Source organism: Marmota flaviventris, chromosome 3, assembly GCF_047511675.1.
Source record: "Marmota flaviventris isolate mMarFla1 chromosome 3, mMarFla1.hap1, whole genome shotgun sequence".
Classification (NCBI taxonomy): domain Eukaryota; kingdom Metazoa; phylum Chordata; class Mammalia; order Rodentia; family Sciuridae; genus Marmota; species Marmota flaviventris.
This window is the reverse complement of record NC_092500.1, coordinates 7,646,416-7,659,739: the sequence shown is the minus strand read 5'-3', so window position 1 is coordinate 7,659,739 and position 13,324 is coordinate 7,646,416. Positions and strand designations below refer to the sequence as shown.

General features: G+C 48.2%; 1 protein-coding gene across 3 annotated transcripts in view; it reads left to right on the top strand.

Annotated features, from left to right (window-relative positions):
- The first annotated feature begins 2,726 nt into the window (after window positions 1–2,726).
- Zc3h7b (zinc finger CCCH-type containing 7B) overlaps window positions 2,727–13,324 on the top strand; it is a 52,923-nt gene continuing 42,325 nt past the window's right edge. For all 3 annotated transcript variants that reach the window (XM_071609447.1, XM_027926563.2, XM_027926530.2), the window contains exon 1: window positions 2,727–3,317. The gene's annotated coding sequence lies outside the window, so the exon portion shown is untranslated. The remainder of the gene's footprint in view (window positions 3,318–13,324) is intronic.

The following is a 13,324-nucleotide window of genomic DNA, read 5'->3' as shown; positions in this document are numbered from 1 at the left end:
ATAAACTGGTGGTGGCTGCTACTGACACTTCAGCTTTAATGTATGACATAGAGCCTTGCAGTCCAACATCAGAACTTTCTAGAAAATAACCTGTTGAGAGCCACAGCCGAGTCAGGATGGTGCCTGGCATTGCCAGAAGGAGTGGTTGAAAGGTGACGCCAGCGAGCCATTAAGATGATGATAATTAAGTTAAGCTGTGTATATTTGCTGTGACTGGATGATGCTGGATTGAAACAGGCTGTGTATTCAGTTGTATATAGACCCCTGCTGTCCGGCAATAGGGCGGCTCCTGCTGTCTTGTCGCCCGCTACTTTTGAGTTCTCGCAGAGTTCCGGTTGAGTTCCCGCGGAGCCCAGTGGAGGGGGAGAGTTCCTGGGGAGTATGCACGGAGGGCCGTGAGAGTTTGGGCAATAAAGGAGTTCCTGTTTGCACCTACAAGTGCCTCATGGCGGCTGGGTTATTTTGTGCCCAGCCAGACTGCGGCAATAACCTACTGGTGCCAGGCCTTCCTCTCCAAAGCACCTCCATCTTTGACTGGGGTCTTGTAATAAAGGTCCCCTTTACCATCTTTGGCAGTCAGAACAGTTTAACAAATTGATGCCACACTGAAGAAATGAGGGGCTGGCATTCAGCTGAATCTCCCTTAAATGATGGACATTCCTCTTTTAACGATATGTGGTATTTCACCAGGAGCATGGGACTGAAGAATCTCCACATTTTTACCAGCTAATTCATTTGGGGTAAGATGTGGCAATCCAACTGGCTTCAGCATTTTCATCTATAAAATGAGAGTGCTTATAACAATGGTGGCTGATGTGATAGGCTGTCAAGAGTGTTCCACTGCAAATTTACACAGAGGGTGTGGAATTGACATCTATCTGGCCCTTACTGTGGACTAGTAATTGTACTACATACTTACCAGGCACTATTTCATTGTAACCAATCTTGAACAGCAAATTCTTGAAACAAACTTTATATTGATTCAGTGTTCTTATTCTTGTTTTACAAATGAGGAAATTGATACTGAAGGATTGCCTGGGGTCACCCAGCCAGCAAGTCACAGAGCTAGGGACTTGGTCTTCTTAATGGCACCTCGTTGACACCCTTACCACATCACCCAGCCACTCAAAGTCACCAGGCTTAGCTTGTCACTGCCTTTAGCCCATGATCCTTAATCTATCCCAGGTGGCACATGAACAGCAGTGATTTCTGAGGCCACTGCTTTTGTTTATGAGTATGTTCTCTTCCTGCTAGAGCCTCTTTTTGATTGTTAATCTCAGTGGTGAGGAGGAAGAAGGAAGTCACAGGGGAAAGAGTTTAAGAACTTCTAAAGGTGTGGTGCATTTTCTTCTCCAAGTCTCTCTTAAAGCAGAGGTGGTAGGAAGTGTCAGAGGCCATGAAAAGTACAGAGACTCTAGAGTCACAACTGTCACCTTGGACAAGCCAGTTAATCTCTGAGTTTCAGTTGCCCATCTGTAAAATAGGCGTGTTAAAACCAATGTTCCAGGATTCTTGTGAGAATTAAATAAGTCAACACAGCCTCATGTTCATGACCATCCTAGCATCTACCACTCCGTGTATTTAAATTTTATAATATGTCTCCCTGGGCTGGTAAATTTTATAATATGTCTCCCTGGGCTGGGAACGTAGTCCAGTGGTAAAGTACTTGCCCAGAGTGCATGAGAGGCCCTGGGTTCAATCTCCTGTACAGTCTAAATAAATAAATAAAGAAACAAACAAATAAATTTTTAAAAATGTGTCCCACCATTGTATCCCTAGTTCCTCAGATCATGTCTGGCACAAATGTTGGTGGAAGAGATAACAGTTGTAAAGATAAAATCTGTGAGGCTCACAGCTGATCTGCAATAAATTAACATACACATAAACACTTGTGTGCATAAAATGAAGAAGTGGAAAGAGGAAGATTTGAGAGAAGTCTCACCAGGATGTAGTTCCTACAGAAATTGACAGGGCCAGTAGTGGTTGTGTGGGATGAACTCTTATTTGGAATCAGAAACTCTGGATTCAAATTCCGCCTGACCATTACAGCTCTGAGGCAGTGCCTTGGGTGCTTATAGCTGATCTGATCTGACTGACTGGTCTGTCTGCTTCATCTCCCCCTACCTAGTGGGTCCTTTAAGTGGGCTCAAATCCCTCCTGGAAAGATTCCTGACAAGATGCTCTCCTTGGCCAAATTCTACTTAAGAAGCTTCCCTGAACTTTCCAGCTAGGCCTAGACTTTTGGACTCCGGTGTTTATCTCTGCATTGTCCAATTTTAGCAAGAATCCTGCCAAGTTAGTTTAGCTGATCATTCATCCTCCACGTCTGATCATTATCAATATCTAATCAGGTTCCTCCTCCACCACTATTCCCCCAGGTAATGTTGGATCACCCTGGTCTACCTTCATCAAGAATCCTGTTAAGTGGGTTTAGACAGAAACATCCCTTACTCTTCATGCTTCCTCTTAATAGTTTTCTATCTATTGACCCTCATCGTGCTCCTTCCCAGTTGCCCTTGCTGTGACAGGGGTTTAGCCCAGTATCTCTCCGCCATTGCAAGAGCCCTTTGCAGTGGTCCTTACACCCACCAGGAGGGCCCCCTTTGAATATAATCTGCCTGTCCTTCTTTAACAAGTGTCATTCATCCCCTCCCCCGCCCCCCTTTAACTTCCTGTGCATAAAACCCTAGCCAAATGAGATTCTGCTCGCTCTCTTAGTCCCGGTCCTCATCCAGAGAGCACAGGCAATCAGGGTCTTTGGGGAACTATCCATGAAAACACCTGGGAATCCGGGGCTTTTTACTCACATAGGGAAAGGTGGAGGCTCTGGATTTGTCCAGCATCAGCTCAGAAATGCAGAACTGCCCAAAGAAAACCCCCCAAAAGGAAGGGAGCGTTTAAAGAAAATAAAGGTGAATTCCAGGCATGAGCTTTACACGGGGGAGGGAGGCTCCCCACTCCCCACCCCTTTCTCCCAAGGTGCGCAGCCCGCGCCGCCCACCCCGGGCGCTACCAGGCGAGGAGCCGAGGAGCCGCGCTCTCTAGGACCCGAGAGGAAGAGCTGCAGGGAGACGGTGCCTCCAGTGGGTGCTGCCGCGAGCGGCCGGCCGAGGGGGCTGGAAATGAAAGTAAAGCGCTCCGGAGCCACATGGACGGAGCTGCCGGGGCGGCGGCGCCGGGAGCAGGATGCGGCCGCCCGTAATTAAATAGCATTTACTCTTATTATTACTAATAATAATAACGTAATCATACCTCTAGTCATAGCATACCATTTATCGGGCTCGGCGCAGGCCCGCGGGGAGCGCAGCCCGGCCGAGGTGAGTGCTTGGCGCGGCCGCAGCCCCGCGGGGCAGAGGCCGGGGCCGCGTCCCGGGAGGACGGCGCGCGGGGCTCGGGGCGCCGGGCCGGGCCGGGGCGGAGGCGCGGGGAGCGGGGTCCAGGCCGGAGCCGCGCGCCGTCCATCTGGAAAGGGGGTTTTGGAAAAATAAAGAAAGAGCCCCTCATCCGCATTGACTCCTTTTTGGGGACCCCCCTGCCCGCCCCCGTATCCTGTCCCCAAAGTTTCAAAGTTATCGTGCGCCCAGGGCCACCTGCCGCTGGGGAGGTCCGGCCGCCCCTGCAGCCCCCAGGGGTGTCTTGGAATTTTCTTGGGTGGGGGGCTGTCCACTCGGGGTCTGCAGCTTTGGGGGTGTGCGGATGCTTTGCGGGTCCCCGCGCAGGAGGTCGGGGGCAGGTAGGGGCCCCTTCTCCTTTTGTGTTCGCCTTGGCTCCGCAGTGCCTGAAGTTGGAGGGGCCGTGGCGAGGGCCGGGTATCACGTCCGCCCCAGGGGCCACCCCTGTCGGCTGCGGCGGTCACGCGAGTCCGGGGATCCAGGGCCTGCGGCTGGGCCCTGGAAGAAGGGGCGTTAGGGAAGGGGGGCGCGGTCTGGGCCTGCTGGGCAGGAGGGCATTTCCGGTCGCAGGATCTGTCCCCCAGCTCAGGCCTGCGAGATGGCCGTCGCCTCCGGGCTGGCGGGGTGGGAGGGCAGTTCGTGGGGGCTGCAGGGTGTGGGGTCCGGCACCTGGGGGGCGCGCCGCGAGGCTGGGGGCCCTGGCAACGCTGAACAGACCTCAGGCACCCCCTTCTGCCCCCGGTGGGCTGGGGCTGTCCTGGGATTTTTGTTTCCTCCTGTCTTCCCGTCCACATTGCCTGGTTCGGATTTTATACAGTGCCTGGTTTGGGGGTCCTCCAAAGAGACAGACAAAGCAGTTTTCCCGGTCCCGAGGTGGTGGGGGGATGGAATCATATACAAACCATTCACTCTGATAAAATAGGATGGCTGTGGTGCCTACCTGGTACCAACTGGGCAGACGGAGAGCTGGGGCTGCAAATGGAGTCTGGGGGTCTGAAGAAGGGGGCTGGGCCTGGAGTGAGGATCTGGGGCCCACAGCAGGGTGATCAGGGTATCATTTCCCCAGTTGCAAGCCAGCACTTTGGTTCCTAGGCACCAGACTTGGAACCCCAACTTCTTGCCATTTCCCTCAGTGCCTGCAGTTCATGTAGTCTGATGAAAATAGCAGAATGCAGATCCTTGAATTTTCACACAAATGCGATAATTATAGTAGAGTTAGCAACTGTGTTGGACACAGACTCCTAGCAAAATCTTTCCTTCTACTACCAAGACGCCCCCACCCCCTAACCAACCAAACCCTTCCTGGTCTTCCCCACTTGTACCTCCCATAGAAGTTGGCTGTAAGCTACAAATAACACGGGGCCCAAACCTGGCACTTTTTTTTTTTAAGAGAGAGAGAGAGAGAGAGAGAGAGAGAGAGAGAGAGAGAGAGAGAATTTTAATAATTATTTTCCAGTTTTCAGCAGACACAACATCTTTGTTTGTATGTGGTGCTGAGGATGGAACCCAGGCTGCACTCACTCCAGGCGAGTGCGCTACCGCTTTGAGCCACATCCCCAGCCCCAAACCTGGCAGCTTTGAGACCAGAGGGCGCCTTGAGTTGGGAAGGAGAAACCTGTCTCCAGAAAAGATGAGATTTGAGGGTAGGAGAGGGATTTTGTGATACATGAGCTGGGATGGGGTTTATGCTGCAAGTACCGAGCTGTTGGGTTTTTGCTTAGGTTAGACAGTTCACAATTTGGTTTGTTGAATTATTTAGAGGCTAAGAAGTTGCTGGTCTCTTGAGTCTTAGGTATACAAAAATTGAGGTATCAGTAGTTTTGGGTTTGAGAAACTGAAAATAATTTTTTAAATGGCACTTTTTAGTTTGTAACAAAAGGGCTTTCACATGTTAGCTTACCTGTCCTCTGTAGAAATTATATCTGATAGACATTTTTTTTTAAGAGAGAGAGAATTTTAATATTTATTTTTTAGTTTTCTGCAGACACAACATCTTTGTATGTGGTGCTGAGGATCGAACCCAGGCCACACGCATGCCAGGCGAGCGCGCTACCGCTTGAGCCACATCCCCAGACCCCTGAAAGACATTTTAAAAAAAATTTTTTTAGTGGTAGATGGACACAAGACGTTTATTTTATTTATTTATTTATTTATTTTTATGTGATGCTGAGGATCAAACCTAGTGCCTCACACATGCTAGTCAAGTGCTCTACCGCTGAGGCACAACCCCAGCCTCTGATAGACATTTTTTCAATCTTCCTTTTCCAGAAGAGAAACCTGAGTCTTAGATAATAGGGTGTCCTGCTTCCTAATTAGTTTTCTGACTCAGACCTTTGCCCAGAGTCCCGGGCTACCAAGCAAGTGCCTCTGGTGAGCTGCTGGGGGTCAGGTGTGGGGTTGAGCCATTTATAGTCTGGCTGGAAAGTGAGCCAATGAGAGAACCAAAAAGTGTTTAACTCTGGGGTCAGTGCACTGGGAGTAGAGAGAAGAGAGCTCAGGTTAACCTGAAAAAGTTAGGGAAGGCTTCCTGTAGGAAGCTGAATTTGAGTGTGAAAGAATGGGGAGGTTTGGCCAAGGAGAAGAGCAAGGCAAGTCCTGAATTATTCCTGTGCAGCAAAGTTGATTTACATTCTAATTCTTACTGTAGTTTCAGAAGGGGTGGGCATTTTTATCTCCAGTCATTGAAGAAATTGAGGAACATAGAATTTGTGTGCCATCTTAAGGTCACTCTGCCAAATTTGAACACAGGCCCTCATGACTCTTGCATGTACTCCTGTCCTCTATAGCCACCTTCATCTCAAAACAGAGATAAGAACAGGAACTGGGATGATCTGAACTGCTAAATGCAACAGGGCTCATGCTAAAAGATCAGCAGGTTCCCAAGGCCAGGGAATTCTACTGAACTAACTGTGTATCCCAGGCCCCTCAGAGCTGCCCAGCACAGAGGGCAGAAGAGGGTAGAGGGAGGACAGCCCTGAGTGTGGAAGTTCCTTAGTACCTGCTGGAGACTGGCTTGGACCCTGGAGGAGCCCTGGATGATTTACCCAAGCCTTCTGAGGACAGGAGCTGGGTCTGATTCACCCTCTGCCTCCAGTCATGCCAGGAGGACAAATCTAACCATTCTGTTGTCCAGTTGAATTATATCCCAGTGTGGAGGAAGGTTTATTTTGCCTGGGGTTGAAGGTCTTCCTAGAAGAAGTGCCATTTGAACATTTGAAAGATAGGAATGAGGAAGGCCAGAGAAGGAGCATTCTAAGTAGAGACAGATGGACAAAGGCAGAGAAAAGGCCTGTGCAAAGAAGACACAGGCCACCTGGTACAGCCACAGTATAGGAAGAAGATGGGAGTTGCAGTTCAGGTCAGGCTCTGCCACTGAAGTCCCTTTGGTTCTCTGAGCCTTTCTGTTCTGAAAATGAGCCCTGAGATTTGTTGATGTTTGATGGTAACCCATGCCTGGAGATGGGAACAAGAAAACCAAATGAAGAGCCAGACACAGTGGCACATGCCTATAATCCCAGCAGCTTGGGAGGCTGAGGTAGGAGGATCGTGAGTTCAAAGCCAGCCTCCGTAACAGCGAGACACTAAGCAACTCAGTGAGACCCTGTCTCTAAATCAAATACAAAATAGGGCTGGGGATGTGGCTCAGGGGTCGAGTACCCCTGAGTTCAATCTGCAGTACCGCCTCCACCCCCCAAAAAAGAAAATCAAATGAAAGGAGCTAGAGCAATTTTACATTTTTTAATGAATCTAACAAATACTGGTCTAGCAATTCTCTACTGAGTAGGCCCAATTGTGAGTCCTAGATTAGTTTACTTAATCCTCATAACAGCCCTATAGGTAGGCCCTATAATTATCCCCATTTTACTGATAAAGAAACTAAAGCACAGAGAGGTTAGATGACATTGCATAAGGAACAGAGAAGTGAAGCCGACCCAGGCAGCCTGGCTTTGGAGTTGGCTCCATGCAGGGCTAAGAAGGAAGAGGGGAGATGATAGGACCCGTGATGCAGGCCCAAGCATGGTTCAGACAGCAGAAGGTGGAGGTGTCCTCAGGAGGCTGGCTTCTGTGCAGCAGGAGGCCCAGCCTGGGCTGATGAAGTGACTACAGTGTCAGCTCCCTGGGGCCTCCACGGAAGCCAGCTCCTTTCATCACACTTAATGGTCCATAGAAAACGGGCTCCTTTTCCTTCCTCTGTCATCACCAGCCACAGGACTCCTTGCCGCCTTATTTATTTCCCCTGGTGAGTCTGTTTCTTTGCAAGCACCATGATGGCTTCTGCAGGTGTGCACTAGCACTGTTTCCCCAGCAAGCCGTGGGGGCCTGCAGGGAAGGAGGGATGCAGTGTTGCTGCCTCACTCCAGAACCATCTAGTTGACTTCAGTTCAGCATCAACTCCTGAGCCCCCAATGGGAGGCTGAGACATGATGGCAGCAATGACAGCAGCCACCATGACATTTAATGCCACCCTGTGCCAGCACAGTGCTTGGCACTTTCTTTGCTATCTCTTATTGAATCTGTTTCAAAACTCTTTGAGGCAGGAACAGTTATTATCAACCTCATTCTGAAGATGAGGAGAATGAGGTTCAGAGAGATTAAGGAACACACCCAAGGTCACACAGCTGTGGTAGAGCAGGGAGTTGATTTAAGGTCTTACCAGCCATGCAGGAGTGATGCTAGCAAGTTACTTGTAGTCTCCACCAATCTGTTTTCGTCCCTCCCTCCTTCCCTCTCTACTTCTCTCTCTGTTTCTCTCTTTCTGGTATTGGGGATTGAACCCAGGATCTCACACATGCTAGCTAAGTGCTCTACCTCTGAGCTATGTCAGTAGCGCAGCCTGCTCTTTTCTTATCTGTCTGGAAATCCTTATTATTAGTAGCAGTGGTGGCAGTAGTAGTAGTAGTAGTAGTAGTACTTGTGACTGAACCTAGGGATGCTTTACCACTGAGCTACATCCCAGACCTTTTTGTTGTTGTTGTTTTAATTGGTTGTAGATGACAGTAGAATGCATTTTGACTCATTCTACACATATAAGCACAACTTCTCAATCCTCTGGCTATACAGGGTACAGAGTCACTCCAGTAGTATAATCATACATGCATGTAGGGTAATAATACTCTATATACATGTCTCATTCTACCATCCTTCCCATCCCCACACCCCACCCTTCCCCTCACTCCCCTCCATCCCCAGACTTTTTAATTTTTTTTTTTTTTTTTTTTTGTGATGCTGGGGATTGAACCCAGGGCCTTGTCCTTGCAAGGCAGGCACTCAACCAACTGAGCTATAAATATTTATATATACATGTACATACACACACACACACATACATATATATATATATATATATATATACATGTAATTCAGGGGTACTCAACCACTGAGCCACATCCCCAGCCGTATTTTGTATTTTATTTAGAGATAGTGTTTCACTGAGTAGATTAGTGCCTGGCTTTTGCTGAGGCTGGCTTTGAACTCTTGATCCCCCTGCCTCAGCCTCCCAAGCCCCTGGGATTACAGGCTTGCACCACCATCAGGCCCAGCAGTAGGGTTATTTTTTAAATGTCTCAAATTAGCAACTCATCCTGTGGGTTGGGGAAGCTGGGGGTGGTGAGAGCCTGGGAGATGGGGGTTTGGACCTTTCCTGTACAGGTGGCCCCAGGTTGTAGGAAGGGTGAGGCAAGATTGTCAAAGTAAAAACCCTTTATAACCAGATAACCACAGGAAGGAGGAGATTTTGCTTAGCTGCTGACTCTTAGTTTGATAGTGTGGCTGGGGGTGGTGGTGGTGGGGGGTGTGGGGGGTGTGGGGAGGGAAGCCTGGGGCTGTTTCCTGAACTTTGGTTTCTGCCAAGCCAGCTGCAGAGAAAGCAACCTACAGGTTGCTGAGACCTTTGACATCTATTTAACATTCAGTCCTGAACCTGTGTTCCTGATGGAGCCTCTATTATAGGTGGCTTTGGGCCAGTCACTGTCCTGTCCAAGACTGTTCTGCAGACAGTAGTAGGGTCATGACACCTACCTTTGAAGTTATAGGGTAGGGCTTTTGAATCTCAGACCCTTCTCAAACCACTGTGTTTAAATGTATAAAGTGAAATACACGGGATTACAAAGGAAACTGGTTCTCTTCAACTAAAGCTGAATGTTTTTATCAATTCACTAAAAAAGATTTACCAGTGAGTCTAATGCAACTACCATAATTTTGAAGATTCACTGAGTATGAACATTTCATTGTCTGCAGTAATTGAAATGTGATAAGAACAGACCCCAGTGGTGACAGTCACCCCTATAGCTGCAGTGTATTACTTATTGCCTATGTTCGTAACTGGAGGGAATGCTCCATATCAGATAGGGGCTAATAGATGTTTTCCTATCCAAGTTTCCAGCCCCTGCTTCCTCCATTGAGAATCCTTAGTATAGATGCTCCTTGATGCTTGCAGGTCACCTGCAGAAGTGAGGTAAGACTCCTTCCTGACCTCTGGAGCAGAGGATCCTGGGTAGTTAGACATCCTCATAAGTATCATAGGGAAGGGATAAATGCAGACCAGGGTTGCTGACTAGGGTCAAGGATGAGGAAATTAAGCCTTTCCTGCTCTGAGTGAGCCATCAAGGGCCTGATGGGTCAAGAGCCATGCCAAGTATCTTTGGAGATATTGAAACCTCAGGCAGCATGTCTGCAGTCTTGATGGATGGCTGCTCTTTAATTAAACCTGGGCAGTGTGCACAGGAGAGGAGCACTGTTAGGTTGAGTGTGAGCCTCAGAGCCAACTGCCAGGGTGCAAGTACCAGCTCCAAAACTTGCTGTAATCCTGGCAGTAAGTTACTTCACCTCCTGTGCTTTGCTTTCCCCATCTACAAAATCAGTATATAATGGTTCTTTCTCTAATGGGATTTTGTGAGGATTAAATAATATTTAAAGCTCTTAGGGCAATGTATGGTAGGAGAAAGTACCTGTCAGTGATGACTGGTATCAGTATCTTCACTCTTGTCCTAGGATTCCTGGGCTACCCCTCAGAATAGGTTCCTGAGCACTGTTTCTCTGGGCTACTCAACTCTGAATCAGAAACAGCTTTTGTTTCCAAAGAGCTTATAGTTTAGAGGGAGATGGAGACTTGGGCATTGTGATTTCCAATAGCTAGATCAAGAACATTGGTTGTGGTAAGCATAAGATGCTGTGTTTGGGTAGGGTATGGGAAGGAAGCCTTCCTGGCAGAAGTGACACCTCAGCTGAGCTTTGAAGAAGCACTGGGTGTGGAGGATTTCCCACACAGAACAGGAAGCCAGGTGGTTGCTGGAGTGTGACATTCCTGGTGAGGCCAGGCCTGCCCTGCCTTGTTGCAGTCAGCTGCACAAGAACTTGGACTTTGTCCTCCTACTAGTGGTAGTGGTCTCACTGAATGTTCTATTTGTTTCTCTCTCTCTCTCTCTCTCTCTCTCTCTTTTGGTACTGGGGATTGAACTCAGGGGCACTCAACCACTGAGCCACATCCTCAGCCCTATTTTGTATTTTATTTAGAGACAGGGTCTCACTGAGTTGTTTGGCACCTCTGTTTTGCTGAGGCAGGCTTTGAACTTGTGATCCTCCTGTCTTAGCCTCTGGAGCTACTGGGATTACAGGAATGTGCTCCTGCAGTACATATGCGGTACCAGGGATTGAATTCAAGGCTATACAAGCACTTTGCCACTGAGCTACGTCCCAGCCCCCTAATGGTGACATCTTATATAGCTGTTGTACATTATTAAAACCAGAAAATTGGCTGTATATGGTGGTGCATGTCTATAATCCCAGCAAATCAGGAGTCGGAGGCAGGAGAATTACAAATTTGAGGCCAGCCTGGGCAATTTAGCAAGATCCTGTCTCAAAATAAAAAATTAAAAGGTCTGGGGGGGGGGGCTGGGGTTATGGCTCAGTGGTAGAGCGCTCACCTCACATATGTGAGGCCCTGGGTTCAATCCTCAGCACCACATAAAAATAAATAAATAAAATAAAGATATTGCATCCATCTGTAACTAAAAAAAAAAAGAAATAAAATAAATAAATAAATAAATAAATAAAAGGTCTGGGGCTACAGCTGTAGCTCAATGGTAAAGGGTTACTGTTTTAATTCCCAGCACCACAGAGAGAGAGAGAGAGAGAGAGAGGTCTTGGTGCCTTACTGAAATAAAGAACTTATTTGGTCTTTACCTTTGGTCTTTACCTTTTTTTAGGAGCACATGCACGTGTGTGTATATGTGGAAGGATTTTGAGCAGGGGACCAACACTGGCATATTTGTTAGACGGTATCCCTGGCCCCTGAATGGCAGCAGATTGAAAGAGGCTTGTTGGAGGCTGTCAGCAAGAGAAATAAGGGCCTGTGAGCCATGATTGTGGAGTATAGGAGGGTCTCCAGAGTGGGGAAGAATTTAGGAAGTGAATGTGGAAGAAATTGGAGATTGACTGAGAATAGATAATGGACAGAGTGGGGGAATAATGGAGGAGGCAGAGATGAGGGAAGATGCCTAGTTTAGTTTGGAATGTGTTTTGTGGGAGGAAGCCCAACCCAGCTAGGATGGGTACCAGGGAGGACTTTGTGGATGCAGAAGTGGGTCTTAAAGGATGAGTAAGAGTTGACTAGGTGTGTGTGGAGGAGGGCATTCCAGAGGCTGAGGGCCCAGGGTTAGGAAAAGCATGGAGATTATAGGTTGCCTGGGCATTGAACAGCTAGTCATGCTACCCAGGTGAGAGAGTTGGTCTGAAATACTGGGGAGGGGGTGAAGCTGGTGGAAGAAATGGATTTGTGAGTCATCAGCATGACTCAGGATATCATGAAATGCAGGAACTCATCTGGGGATAACACAGAGAACAGGATGGTTGTCCCTTAAATGGAAGCTTGGAGCTTCAGTCTTGAAACCTGGGCAGAGTGAGAAGAGCCCCATAGCAGAGACAGTGCAGGAACAGTCTGAGATGCGAGGAGGAGCCTGGAAGTGACAGGTGCAGCCCAGAGTCCAGGAAGAGAAGAGTATAAAACTGCCCTTACGCTGGGTCGACCAACAAGGAGGTCGAGGTCCCTGGGTTGCTGGGGGGAGCTTGGGAAGCACCATGCAGTGGAGCAGGAGTGAGGATGTGGAGACAGTGTAGGCAGCTCTTTCATGAAGTGCAAATCAAGAAGGTGAGGAACATCTATCTGCGCACTATCCAGGAAGGGACCAGGGATAGGGGGAGGGAATTTGGGGGCATAGAATACCTGAGTGCAATGGCAGATGGAGGGATCTTGGAGCTGGGCCTGATTGCTTAATGGGAGAGAGTAAAGGTGAAGGCTATGTGCGTGGGCTCTGGGGCCAGGATGCCAGGATTTGAATCTCAGCTCCACCATGTATCATCTCGGTGACCTTGGGCAGGTCACCTAATTTCTCTGTGCCTGATTCTTCCTCTGCAAAATGGGAATGATAATAGTGTCTCAGAGGGCTGATGTAGAGCCTTGAGGAAGTTATTATGTGCAAATTGATGGTGCAGCCCTTGATACATGGTAACCACCCAGCAGTTGCTAATATTACTCATTTTTGTTGGTGTCAGGTTTTCTCATTTACTTTTGGTACTGGAGATTGAACCCAGGGGTGCTTTACCACTAAACTACATCCTCAGACCACCTTTTTTTTTTTTTTAATTTTGAGACAGGGTGTCCAAGTTGCTTAAGGACTTGCTAAGTTACTGAGGTTGTACTCAAACTTGCAATCTTCCTGTCTCAGCCTCCCATGACTCTGGAATTACAGGTGTGTGCCTCTGCACCTGGCCCTCATCTGTTTATGCAATATTCATTCTTATAAAGTGGATGGTTGGATGAGTTGGTATTCATTCACTCATTTTACCACCCTTGACTGGGCATTTGCTCTGTGCCAAGCACAGAGCCTTGAGATTTTGAAAAGGCTGGCACAGACCTTCCTAGCCTAATGAAGATC